Source organism: Armigeres subalbatus, chromosome 3 (genome assembly GCF_024139115.2).
Source record: "Armigeres subalbatus isolate Guangzhou_Male chromosome 3, GZ_Asu_2, whole genome shotgun sequence".
Taxonomy (NCBI): Eukaryota; Metazoa; Arthropoda; class Insecta; order Diptera; family Culicidae; genus Armigeres; species Armigeres subalbatus.
The window spans coordinates 109,142,681-109,157,150 of record NC_085141.1 but is presented as its reverse complement, the minus strand read 5'-3'; the positions used below and the strand labels follow the sequence as shown (position 1 = coordinate 109,157,150).

The 14,470-nt window shown below is 37.7% G+C and overlaps 1 protein-coding gene across 3 annotated transcripts in view; it reads right to left on the bottom strand.

The window, feature by feature from the left end:
- The window catches only part of LOC134227029 (organic cation transporter protein), a 220,900-nt gene extending 207,644 nt beyond the window's left edge, over positions 1 to 13,256 (bottom strand). For 2 of the 3 annotated variants that reach the window (XM_062708214.1, XM_062708217.1), the window contains exon 1: positions 12,554 to 13,256. The gene's annotated coding sequence lies outside the window, so the exon portion shown is untranslated. The remainder of the gene's footprint in view (positions 1 to 12,553) is intronic. The other variant, XM_062708216.1, reaches the window with a different exon arrangement.
- Positions 13,257 to 14,470: the final 1,214 nt, after the last annotated feature.

The following is a 14,470-nucleotide window of genomic DNA, read 5'->3' as shown; positions in this document are numbered from 1 at the left end:
AAGACAAAATAATTGAGATATAAAATTGAATATGAGAAATTATAACAATATGAAAATATGAAGGCATAAAAACTTATAAGTATATGAAAGCACAAAAAATTAAAATATGGAATTTAAATTTAAAAATGCAAAAGTATAAAATATGAATATATACAGGTATAAAAAATGTTAAAGAATGGAATTATAAAAATTTAAGACCATTATAATGTAAAAGTAACATTAAAAGAATATGGAAAATATAATAATATAAAAATGTATATGAGATAAATATGAAAGTGTAATAACATGAAATTGTATAAATATGTAGTAATGTAGTAAATGTAAAATTATTAAGATATAACAATGTGAAAATATTAAAATCTGTATTTTTTAAGTTCTTATTTTGATAGTTGTTTATAAATATGTAGTAACATGAATAACAATATAAAAATATGAGTACATAAAAACACAAGGGCATAATATAAAAATGTTGTAAATTTGAAAATAAAAGAAAAATAAAAGATATATAAAAGTAAAAAAACTATGTAAATATAAATTGTTATATTATTAAGATCTGAAAATAAGTTAATATGAAAATTTTAGAACCTAAAAATATATAACATGAAAATAAGATAAATAAAATGATAAAAATATTAAAATACGAAGATATAAAATATAATAAAACGAAAACATGAAAATATCAAAATGTGTAAATGTGCAAATTATGAAAACGTAAAAGATAAAAAATTAAAATATAAAAATAAATATTTGAAATTATAACAATTTGAAAATATGATAGTATGAAATATGAATATACAAAAGATTAAAATATGGAATTTGATTTTTTTTTTTTTTTATGTTTGTATAAAAGTATGAACGTCAGAAATATGAAGGTGTGGGAATAAAAATGTAAAATTATTAAAATATAACAATATGAAGAGAGTATGAAAAATGTCAATATAAAATGAGAGTATGAGAAGGTATGGGGTTACATCAATTAATTAAACAGTGAGACACCCTATCTTCTGGTTATATACTGGTAAGAAAATATGAAGTTGTGTCCTGTTTAGTAGATCGAATGAGTTGATTGGGTAAATATCTGATTCCGTATATATGCATTTTATTTTAATTTTATTTTATTTCATTTTTCTCCCCATAGATGTTTCCTCCTTTTTTCATAGCATTTATAATCATGTAGACCAATAAATAAGTAATAGTTCTCGCGCTTAGTTCCCCAGGGGCGCAACCGCATCGATCCTCTTCGTCGATGTTCTCTCTTTATTATTGTACCGAAATGCGCGAGTTTGTCGATGATTTAGTGGTTTGGTGTTACAAAGGATGATTGTATCTTGCACCAGAATCAATAATCACGGTTGTAGCTTTTGAAACAATTGAGTTATTAACAAAATTTAAGATCGATTAAGAGAACTCGATCGACACAACTACGTCCCTAAGAAGTTAAGGGCGAGAGTTAGTTTTTACGATGAGCGGAGGAAAGAGAAATTTTTATTAGACCCAACCAGGCTAATTCAATCAGGAGTTTTGGTCGATATGGTTACACAGATTCTTCACTGTCTGATGTATTTACAATATCATAGAGCTTTTTGGTTTCCTTCTTCAAGTTTTCCTTGTTGAGTAATATTCCTTCATAGTCTGCTCTCTCTTTTCCTATTGAGTGTAGTTCTTTGTCCAATGTCTGCATCCATGTGTCGCATGGTCTGCATTTTCTTTTTGGACCGTCTGGAATGAAATTGTATGCTGCTTGCAGCAGGTGGTTCTGTGGTCTTCTGATGATGTGTCCCCAGTATGCAATTCTGTTTATCTTTATTTTTTTTGTGATTGTACGGTTTTGAAGGAGCTTCCTTGTGGAGACTTTCGTTACTCCTCCACTGGCTGTGTAAAATTCCTGAACCGTCCTTCTTTCGAAGTGCCGCAGTGTTCTTCTGTTCCTTGCCGTCAGGGATATCGCATTCAATCCGAATGTGACGGTTGGCACAACAACCATATGATATATTTTCCGTCCAATGTCCCATGGTACTTTGTTTTTCACCATGAATGGTAATAGCGCCTTCGATACTTTAGTACCTTGCAGACATCTTTGCTTCACTGTCATCGGTCTGTTGACTGTGGCTGTCATGTATGTTCCAAGGTATCTTAAGGAGGGTTTAGAGTTGAGTTTGATTCCTCCTATATAGAAACTCTTCTCGGTTGCAGTTTTAGTGGAGAATGGATCCCGGACTAGTAGTTCAGATTTTTCAGGGTGAATCAATAGGCCCACTTCCTCCAGAAGTACTCTTAGAGTTCCGATGATTTTATCTAGTTCTTCAGCGCTTTTGCATATTATCATTAGATCATCGGCGTACGCAAGAATGAGAGGTGTTCGTAAACGGCGTCCTTGTTCTAGCTGAATTTCCGGATGTATTTCTTTTAATCTAATTAGTACCCCGTGGAGGACTATGGTAAATAACCTTGGGGATAGGGGACATCCTTGTTTTACCCCTTGCCTTTTGTCACTGTTGGGGTTCTCTTTCCTTGCCACAGTAGACATGTTTTTTCGTTTAGGCCCAGATTAATGACTCTATTAATGAGAAAATTTGGTACCTTGAATCTTGTGAGGGCTTTAATAATTGATGTATGACTCACTGAGTCAAATGCTTGTTTGATGTCTAAGGCAAGCGTATAAGTAGTTACTCCATGATTCCAGTATTCCTCGGCGACTCGTTTGGCGGTAAAGATGTGGTCTTCGACTGACCTATTGGCTAGGAATGCTGCCTGATAAGAAGGTAGTTCTTCCATCGATTCATCTAATTTGGAGAGCAAATATTTAGCTATTATTTTGTAGGCTATGTTACATAAAGAGATTTTTCGGAAGTCGGTTATTTCCTTTGGTAACGGTTTTTTTGGGATTGGTATTTGAATTGTGTTAGTAAATTCGGCCGGAACTCTATTTGTGTCCCATATTTCTTTCACCAACTTCCGCATTTCTTCTATGAACTCCTCCGGCGCATGTTTTAATAGTTCAACATTGATTCCGTCTGATCCTGGACTTGTTCCACTTTTGAATCCTTTAATAATATCTTGGATTTCCCCTTTGGTTGGAGCTGGGATGACACTGCCCGATTCTGCTAGAAGCGGTATGTTTTGTCCTTCTACCACAGATTCATATAGTGATTCTAACCACTTGAATTGAGTTAATTTGCTTCTTGTATTTTTTCTGTTCTTCTGGCGTCTGTTTAACTTTAGGAATTCAAATGTTCTCCTAAGTCTTTGGTAAGGTTCTATTGTCCCCATGTTTTTGAAGAACTCTCTCCAAGCATTCCAGACATGTTGACGCTTTACGTTCTCGAAGTTATTTCTAGCCGTGGCTAGTTCAGCGTGGCATTGTTGTACGTCAGAAAATTGTCTGTGGCGATGTTTTGCTTTTTGTAGTTTTGTGTAAGCTTTACGGGTCTTGGGTGTCATTGGTGGTTTCTTCTCTCTTTGGATTGCTTGCGTGGCTGCTTCGGTAATTACTGTCTTCAACTCGTCCCACTTCGTATCTGTGTCCGTTGATTCATTTAGCGATTTCAATTTTTCCTTTATTGTATTCTCGTAATCGGATTTGTGTTTCGCATTTTGTAATAGTTTTACATTCCATTCGCGATTGCTTTCATTTAGTTTTTGTTTGTTTTGCTTTTGTAACGAGTACGATTTATTCCTCACTTTCGTTACTACTATCTTATGGTCTGATTTAAAGTGCTTTGCCCATAGTGCTTTAGTGCTTTTGTCCGTAGCACGGATTGTGCAATGATAAGGGAGGAGAATATGGTCTATTTGTGACGAAGCATGTTTATTCGACCATGTTTCCAAAGTTGATCGCGACCGAGAAAAGCTATTCACCACTACTAGATCGAATTGTAATATTGTTTGAAGGAGGAATAGGCCGTTTCCATTGCTCTCCCTATGCAACAGCTGATTGCCTATTAGCTTTTGGAAGTCCTCAGTTGTATCTTGATATCCAATACGACCATTGAAGTCGCCAAGAATCAGATAATTGTCCTCCGGCGGGATCCTCTGTAGGATATTGGAGAGCATCGCAAATGTTCCAGGCATTCTGTTATCCGAAGGAATGTGAGCTGTTATTACTTTCAGTGTAATATCCCCTTTCTCGAGCCACGCGGTGCAGATATTTTCTGACACGCTATTGAAATTTTTCAAGTATACTCCAGAGTTTTTTAACCAGTATTCCGACTCCTCTGTGACTCGTTTTCTTCTCGCATGGACTGCAAAACCATTTGTAGTTACTGGACTCTAATTGGACCCATGCTATCCTGGTTTCTTGAATACCACATATCTCAACTCCCTGTTCCACAAGTTCCTGATCTATGTTTTCTCTTTTACTGTTTGCTGAACACCCGCAACAGTTGACAGTTGCCACTTTCAAACTGGACCGCTTGTAGGAATCGGGTTTCGTCTGCCGGATGGTAGCTTCTCTCGTTGTAACTTCCGATTCCTGGTTGAAGCCTGAGTTTTCGGTAGGTTTACTGTTGGTTAACCTATCCAGAAGAGACAGAATTGAGTCTTATTTCACTCATATTCCATATACAGCAACCATTCGCTAGCTGGGTTAAAACTTCTGTCCAGTTAATGAGCGCCGATCTCTAACAGGACAAACGGGGGTATTCGTAATGCACTTTTGTTGTTGCTTCCCAACTTGGATTACGCTCAGTTAGCGAGTCCCCGGTCAAAATCAGCCCAGTCAAAGCGCCCAGCCAGCGAACTGCCGCTGTACATTATTCTGATTAAACTTGTGACCAAGGTTCTATATTATGTTTCTATTTGTTATTTTAACTTTCTTGACACCACTATTAACTGACTTAACCACTAACTGAGAATTATATATTCTATTATTGGTCCCTATCTATACAGTTTGTTAAATAATTTGTACAAAATTGCATACCTTGGGTTTTGTTGTTCGTTATCGGGTCTAGTAGTGTACTGTTTCTGACCTTTCTCAATGTCTCTTTTTTCCAACACTACACAGTTGTGGTTCGCAGTGATGTATGGTCTTAAAGTGTCGGTCATGGTAATCTCGTTATGGAAATTGCATGGATCTATGTCCGCTGGGAAGTCTGCAGTCTGCACTTCTTCATCGTACAAACTTTGTGTTTGGGCATTAATTTTCTTATTGGCGATGTCGCCTACCATCGTCTTCCGGAATATTTCTCCAGGTGTTTTTCTGCATTCCTCGTCATGATATATTTCCTGCTCCAGTTCTCTGCTATCGTATGTATGCCGGTATGTTCCACTCCTGCTAAAGTTTTGATCATCGTGTCGGTTTTCATTTCTTCCGGGCTCCTTGGGTTCTGTCTTCGAAATCGCGTTCCATGGGGCATTTCGGACAAGCTCGTACTCGCATCGTTGTGGCTCTCTTAAGATGAGGGCACATACAGGCTCCACTTCCTGCGTTTTCGGAGGGCTATTCTTACTCATCTTACTTATGGGTGCGTTAATTATGTCTACATCTTCCTCTGACGTGTTCAAATGAATGTCGTGCGTCTGTTCATGGTTGGTGTCTATCATCTCCATCACCTTGTGTCCTTGGAGTGTTCCCTCTAGATCGTTCAGGGTAACAACCAACCTTGTCGACGGTACTACGTTCCACGGAGCATTCAAAACTAGGTTATCGCCTAGCCTGTATGCGATAGTGCTCCTAAGTGTCTTCTCTGTGCTTTTTATTGTGTGTCCGCTGGTCTTGTTCTTGTCTTCTTTCGTTAAATCCTTTTCAGTGTCAACCATGTTTCTTCTGTTTATTTTCTTATCCACGTTCCTTTGTTCATTTTGATCACCGGAGGGAGTAACGCCGCCAACTTTGTTTTCTGAAGTGAAGTAGACGCTTTGACCCGATTCCCAATACGAGTTTCGATTTTGAGCTAAGATGTCATTGCCTGTGTTATGAGTGCCGATCTTATTCATCTTAAGCGATGAATGTTCATTCTTTTCTTTCGTACTCGCTTCAGTTACTCCTTTGAAACTTGCATTACTGTGACCTACAGCACATTCCTCCGTTGGATTGGCGTGAGTAACCATATATTCACATCCAGTAATCTTCACCTGTTCCTCTTCAATTAGTTTCGGTGTTCCTTTCTCCTGAAGCTGTTGCTGTTCTATCTGCCCTACGCAAGACTTCTTTGTGTTGTAATCCTGCAGTCCGCCCATGCTTATGACTTCACTTTTTGTGTAGCTGTTTGTTTCGGCTATAGGCATGTCGTGCTCTAGTACTTCTTCTATACTGTCATAATGATCAACACCGTTGTAAAAAATGTTAACCATCTCGGAACCTCTACCGGCGAACAATAATGGTTCTCTTTCTCTAGAGAATACTCGTATGTTGTATCCAAAGTGATCGCATATGACGTTTAGTATCTCGGATCCGCCCCATTCCCTTTCGTCTCTTAATCGCCGGAGGTGATCATCTATCATTCTTCTTTGAACTTTCTCAGAATTCGGCCAGTCCACTCCCATAGCGGCCGATGCCTCCATAATGATATGGTTCCGATATGTTTCTTTATTCAACGTTAAGTGGCGAACACTTTCCTGTCTCAGCAGTCGTACTGCTTCTTGGTGTGCTTCATGAGCGTGGTCTAATTTTGTTAGCTGGTACACAATAGATGAAAACAGGCAATTTCCATCGCCTGGTGTTTTCACAATTCGCACAGTGTATTTATTGTTGATGAACATACCTTTCGTGGAATATAAATCAATGTTAATACTATGTAAGCTATTTTTTAATTTTATAGTCTTTCTTCCGATCGGGTGACACCTGTATTTAGCTCATAGTGTAGTTTGTGTAAGCATGTAAATATTTTAATTTTATAAATAATTTGTATTAGGCCGATACAAACATTTAAAATCTATTTTGTCTCCCCCCCTTTCGGATTTTTTCTAAAGATAATATTTTGAGGGGCCATCAGGATAGACTTCGGATAATTTTGAGGATTTTCAAAACATTCTTTAACAAATCCGAGTAGTTTTTTATTTTTCCATTTTAATATTTATTTTTATTTTTATATTTTATTTCAAAGGGCTTGGCCTTTCGGAGACCAGTAGGAAAAAAAGTTGATTAAATGTTTGTAACAGCCTTATTTCTCAGCGCAAAATCCAATGTTTAGTTGTGTCAAGTGGTTAATATTTGGTACCAGATAAAGATTAGCATATTTATTGGCCCAATGTGTGGTTTTGTTGAATTAGTTCTAATTTTTAATTGTGTTAAGAGGTCCATATATGTATGTTACTAAGAATGGCACTAGAGCTGGGCATATACATATTTGTTCATGTATATCTTGTCCATCACACGGTGTCTGTATTGGAAATAACATTTTTCAAAAATCAGCACCTCCGAAACACCCACCACGCGAAAGTATATGATCTCCTCCCTCATATCGTGGGTCATCTAAAATGTTCTATCGGACATAGATTTTTTTCTATTTTTGGTGCAAGCTTCATAGAGATCTCAAATGTTAGCCGATTTAACCCCCCCCCCCAAAGATGTATGGAAAAATGGCCCCCGATAGAACTTTAAAAAGTGCACCCACGTGAAAGAGGAAAACCTACACCCCCGCGCAGTGGGCGTCTCAGAGATACTGACTTTTTGAAAGTGAGCCTCTTCAGACTCCGTGATTAGTCTGTACGGAATGCTTTCCAAAATTTAGGATATCTAACGACTTCCACCGCAAAATATGATATATCCTATCTGCAACATTAAAGATGCGCTATTATGTTGAGGCTACTTGATGCTCCCTCTCTAGGTATTACCTACTTTTTATTTTATTTTTTATATAGAGTCAAGTACAGTAGTGTTTTAGACAATTTGTTCTATTTTGTAATAGGTATTGGTCGCCGTGAATCTCTGATCTTCAAAGCATTACGCAGGCTATAGACAATTTTTAGTACGCTGTTTTACATAATTATAATAATTGTGCGGAAAACGATATTAAACGAATCGCTCGATGCTAACTCTCCTATGGTTTGGTGATTGTCTCTTTTGTGTCGTCGCTTACCGATACCGGCTAGGTCTGAACTTCAGCTATCTTAATACGACCTATGCTGATTCTGTTTTTAACTTCGTGCGCTTTTAGGGAAGTTTGTTTCTACGGGGGAATGTGGGAGGTTCCCTCATCAGTGCTGCCACCTGGAAAAGTTTAGAGAAAAAGTAGAACCATGGAAATTCGACACGGCATGATATAGAAAATGAGAATTGAAATGTCTCTAGAACGTTATAAAATTTTTGTCAAACAATTTTTAGTTTGTGGGGTTAGAATTTCAACAATCTTAAGCAATAACTGCTGATTAAAAAAAAATCTAAAAATCGAGATATCATGTCTATTTTGTGTAGTTTTAAAATTCTAACCCCGCAAATCAAGATTTCTCTGAGAAACGTTCTTAATTTTTGTTTTACAACAAAAATATACTTCATTTCCTATACCACGCCGCACGAAACCTCAATGATTCTACCCTTTCTCTCGATGACAGCTGGTGGTCTTCTCCTCTCCTATTGCAAAGAAGCGTTGTAATGCTTGTTATCGCTCCAGTCCCTTATTCGATTGTTTCTATAATCATATGGGGCAGATATATAATTGTGGGTAAAATAGTAGCAGTATACTAAATAAAAATATAGAGAATCTGGTAAGATCTTATTGCTAGTTAATATGATGGTCTATTATATATATAACATTTGGCGTTCTACAGTGAGCGTGAGCCTTTAGTGGGGTTTTGTTAATTTTGTATACCCTACTAATGGTGTGAGCTTTGAGATCAACTGCTAGGTGCATGATGAAGCTGAATTGATGTGTTCATATATGTACAATTGGAGGGTATGGTGAGTAAAGCAAATGTTACTAATTTGTTGCTTGATTCTTCTGTGATTTTGGTATCCGGAATGAGCATGTTGTTGTCTCTGCATTGAGATATGTGTCACTTGGGAATTCTTCTATATTATGCATCTCTATTGGGGACGGAGCCTAGATTGGATATTGTAGTATGAGGACATCGGGGTTCGGGAACTAAATAAGGTACTAAAATACATTTGGCTGTATTTAACAGGAGGAACTAAATACGGGATTCTTCATTTAGAGTCAATTTTGCTCAATTTGATAACGTCTGCAGGTATTTCCGGCTGGCCATTGAGCTTCTGCACACCTCTATATTGCCGCTATTGCATCAGTTACACCGTAAATTCTCGAGTTCCTGTATCTAGGTCTAATTTGAAGTCTCTATGAAAACTTATGAAAGGTCATATATTTATAGTAGTTCCAAATAGTTCTCTTGTTTGAGTAATTAATATGTTATACTAATAATGATGTGAGCGACACCGATCATCCTGAAACAGATCCTTCGGCCGAGAACCTTCAATTTCCATGTTTTTGCTAAAACTGTGCACTAACTGAAATGATTTATTTTGCTTGTATTTATTTATCGTATTTCTGAATTTTCTTATAATAATTTAGTTCCGTGGCGGATGAATGTGTCCATCTTATTTTTCTTAGTTTATGTTGAAATCGGCGAGCAGAATTGGGAAAATCCAACCAATTGGGAGAGAGACTATAGATACTGCTTATCGTATTTACCGTTTTCCCTCGGGGTGCTGTTGGAAAAGTGCTTCAGATTGATTTAAGCAGCAGTTTAATGTTGAATTGCTTCATGGGTTCCCTGGTAAATTATACGGGACTTTCAAACTTGATGCTAATTTTCTTCTACTGGATCTGTTTTCAATTATTGGACTATATAACGGATATAACGGGTCACCAAAAAAATGAGCGTATTCTTTCTTTCAGGTAACTAACCAGTAAAGTGGTAAAGAGAGGAAGGGCTGCATTGGCATGATTCTTGTCGCGCATGTTGATTAAGATTTTTAACCTCTGAAAGTTTACACCAGAGGGAAAGAGAACACCACTGTGTTATCGGTCATCATGTGTGTGCCTAGTTCGGGGTTTCTTTCACTTCATTCGTGCGGAATACATCGAAAGAGAATGGAGTCAATTATTGTTCGAACAAAACATATAAACAAATACATCGAAACAGGAAGAATGATCCTTGTCACACAGTGGTTAATGAGATTCATGTATCTAATTGTTTGCAAAAACACGGTAAGTTTAATTCATCAGAAATCAATTCTCGTCCTCCGACAAGTGTACCGTGGTATCTTATGAGGACAAAGCCTACACTATCCCGCGCCTAGACACGGAAACCGTGTCTACAACTTTTCCCGAAGTACTCATGCACTTGTATACAACAGCTTAGGTAACTGAGAAGTTTTTATAACAAAAGTAGTAGATTACATAGTTCCGTTATTAGCAGTCTTATTCGCTCATTCTGACTTCAACCACCAGTCAGCAGTCCCACACCTCCGCCTCCCTCTCTCCAAGCAGACACTCCACTCACCTCTCATAAAAAGTGGAATCAAAATTTGAGTGATTCCACTTTTCTCCAAAGCGAGCAAAATCTCCGCCGGAAAAAAAGAGACGGCAATACAAAACCACTCACTGGTGAGTAACATCAAAGTAAACATGCATCATTCAACACCACGTTCACACATTTTCGTATCAGCTTACATGTCAAACTGAGACGAAACAATTATTATTCATATCTGTAGAGTTCGTCTCTCTCTATCATCACCCTTTCATCATTCAACCAGAGTCTAGTGATGCCAGCTTTGTAATATATTTGTTTCGTAATATTTTAGTGCCTACCTTCAAAACAAAATGAAAGTGTACAAACAGTATTTGTAATAATTGGGCTTGGCACTGTGATAAAAAAAAAGCTTAGTTATTTTCCTATTGGAACAAACTCACCGGATATCATTTGTTTAGTGAAGACACTCTGCTTATTTTGTCAGATATCATCCTTTTCGTTCTCTGTTTTTCTCCAATAAAATTCAGTAACTTCCCGCATAATTCTCTTTTAATTGTGAATGTCGTCCACCAGCAGACAGCATCATCTTCATCTTCTTCGCGATACTAATCGGCAATTCTTGCTGTTTGGCATCTTTGCGCTTTTCCCACTGCACTGCAGAAAATCGAAAACTTCACCCAGCCAAAAAACAAAAAATGGCTGACGGTCGCGAATTCCACGGAAAAAAAACTCAATTACCGCGTCGTCACGCCCGACCCAGCACACACTCCACAATCCTCCGTTCCTCCGCGGCGGCACCCAACTCGCACACTCGCTAGAATCAACCCCGCGGCAACGGAACTAGCACAAACTCGGAAAAAAAGGACCCCCAACACGCACCACGACACTCGCCACCGTGGACTCCCTGCCCCATATTCCTGTATCTTCTTCCGTTGTCGAGTAATAAAACTTAAGATAAAAAAAACATATTTCCAATTTTTCGACATAATAAAAAAAATGAATTGCTCTTTCAAATGCCGTGTAAACATATTTTTTTGGTCTGCCCTAATCAAAGATATCAATTTTTGAAAAAAATATAATTTTGACAAAATATTACTTTTAATCGGCAAAAGATATTGAACATATTTACTCATCAAAAGTTGCATTTTTTGAGCTCTAAGAGTCATCTGAAGACGACTTTCCTGAAAAATCGAAAACAAAAAAAGTAGATCAAAAATACCGTTTTTTAGGGACACCCTAATCCAAGTAGGTAAAATTGCTCTAAATCAGCCAAATTAGGAGCTACAAAAAAGCTTTCTAGCTAAACTTATTGCAATAAGCTGCGCTACAACTTTGTAGAGCATTACATGTCAGTACTCCGAGAAATTAAAAAAAAATTCTACATAATGGTCCACCCTATTTATTTATAGTACCATAATGATGGCACAACAACATTTTTTTCTAAAAAAAACTAGTTTTGGCGTGAAATGCATATTTCCGCATAAATCTGTTTCCTGGACCATAGGGAACTGTTGTGTCAGACTTTGCTAGCATTGCAACATAAAAACGCGTTGTTTTCAGTCCATTTTTGTTGTATATACATAATTTTTGGATTTAATCTAAAATCCAAAAGATGCCCAGAAAATGTTGGGTGAATAAATTTTGGAACATGGGATATTTCAACCTAGGTACGAATATTTAGAGCCCCAATTGGGAAAAGATGTTTATTCCTAATAGATGTGATCGACATTGGTAGTAGTCGATATTGTAATATGGTTTCTAGACAAGGTAGAGTAGAGTTGCTTTCCACAAGAAACAACCTGCCCCTCAGAATGCACACCTGTGATCAAATGTGTTGTTGCTGAGGCCATCCGTCAAGTATCGTTCGCTTGAAGCAGAATACACAAATCCGGAGGGCTTATCACCCCATCAAGAATGATTGAATTACCGCTTGGATTTCGCCTTGATTTCCATTGAAACCTTTTTAGTGCAGACAAGCGAACACTCCAATCAACACTATTTCAAACAGCTGGGTTAGATGGTTGGATTGAGTTCAAAACAATAACTTGTGAGACACAGCTGTAAACAGTTTCCGGGAGGACCGGCTATCAACCACTTGGAAGGCGATCGAGCGAGATGTGACGACGGGATTATCTCTGCCATTAACTACACTATAATTTAGGATTATTGAGCAAATTCTACATACGTTATAAGTTGAGTAACAGGAACCTCCCGAGTAAACAAGCACGTAGGAACAATCACTTCCATGGATATGGTCCTCCTCCTGCACAGTACAACTTTTAGGTTGCGTGGCAAACTATCGAAGTAGCAAATTATTAATTACTAATAATTGAACTAATTTAACACTTAAACTTGGGTGAACTGAACTTCTTCACTAGAAGCAGGACAAACGTTGTTTCGAGCACGTTCCATTCCGAACACGTCTGGACACTCCATCTAGCTACATATGCTGGCTGCTGCCATTCATCATCAAGAGCTCCACAGCAGAATTTTCTTCATCGATTGGTAAGGCCATCACCCATCCCTCCCACTCTATCACCATGACCTCCCAGCACATCAGAAATCACTTTGCAAGATCGTTGTCGTCTTCGCTGTTGGGTGTGATCACATTTAATTGTTCAATGGTAATTAAAATTAATTTCTCACTCAATAGCCCAGACTGCCATCAATTCACTTACTCTGTGCTAGCTGGTCATAAATATTCATCTTCTCATGAGAACTTTTTTTTTTGGCAAAGCAATGGCGTTGAATGCCGATCTTGTTTATAATATTTGCGATCAACAACAAAAAAAAACAGCACCTCAATCCAATGATCATCAGACAAAGTACATCAGCGATTATACGAAACCCTCTCGAATACGCGACCGCACTCAGTCATTACGCGACGAAGTCCGACATCGAACTGCGAATAGAACTGAATGGAATCAATTAGAGCTCACTGCAACTGGCTGCTCGAAAAGCATCATCATCACACCATCGGACGAACTTCGATATATGTGGCTTTGGCAAATACCCCCTCGAGAGCGACCTGTTGGATTAGGGGGTAGTGTTGTTTGCATCTCACATCCCAATGTTTTTACCGCTGCTGCTGATGGATGTCTGCGAGGAACGGTTGTGACAAGTGGGGTAAAGCCGACAGATCAACTCAAATTGGGAGCGAAGGTACCGGCTGGTTTGCTTTGGACGAGGGTTATTTGAACGGAATCACAATTGCATACATGGGCATAATTCTTCCGGCCCAGAGTGCATTGCACGCACACATTTTCTGGTGCTAATTTAGTGAATGATACATTTGATACAGTTTCAGCCACAAGGTTATAATTCACTAATAGAATAGAAGCGATAAGAGCACTTCAAACCAGAGCAATCGTTTTCAGTTGCATTCCTGTAACGCCCTTTTGATTGGACTGCATTCATAGAAACGGTTCGATAAGTGTTATTTATCATTAATTTCCGATTTACTAGTACTATGAATAGACTATTTTTTTTTTAAATCTTTCGTTTATTTGGTAGGCTCATTTGCCATGAAGCGTTACGGAGCCGAAATCATTGAATTGAATTATCTTTATAAAACGAGATTTTCGGCCGGTTCATCTCGTAATAACCGAAATAATGTTTTCTCTATACATTTTATGATTTTTATATATAGGGTTAGTTTTGGGGAACAGAAAGACTCACGGTTTGGTCGAGAAGAGGGAGTATAATAATACAATAGGAAGGGAAAGTAATTTTAGTGCTTAATTACACAGGATTCTGTGTTTACACGATTTTTTTTCGCTCGTATTTTAAATCGTGTGATGTTAATTTGCCACCAAAATCTTTGCAACATGTTTAAAAAATCCTGAATAAATCGAATAAAAATCACATTATAATTAATATGGGTTAAACATCAAGGAATAGTGCAAAATTGAAAAAAATATAAATCGTGTAAAACAGAATACAGTGTAATTACAATGCTGATGTTCACATGGTTGACATTCTTGTGATGTTTCACATCTGTAACGGGACAAAGACACATTTCCTTGGGGAAACAACAACGAGAGGAAGACATACGGACGGACATTAACGGCAGGCATGGGACGACAAGATGAAGACATTCTTA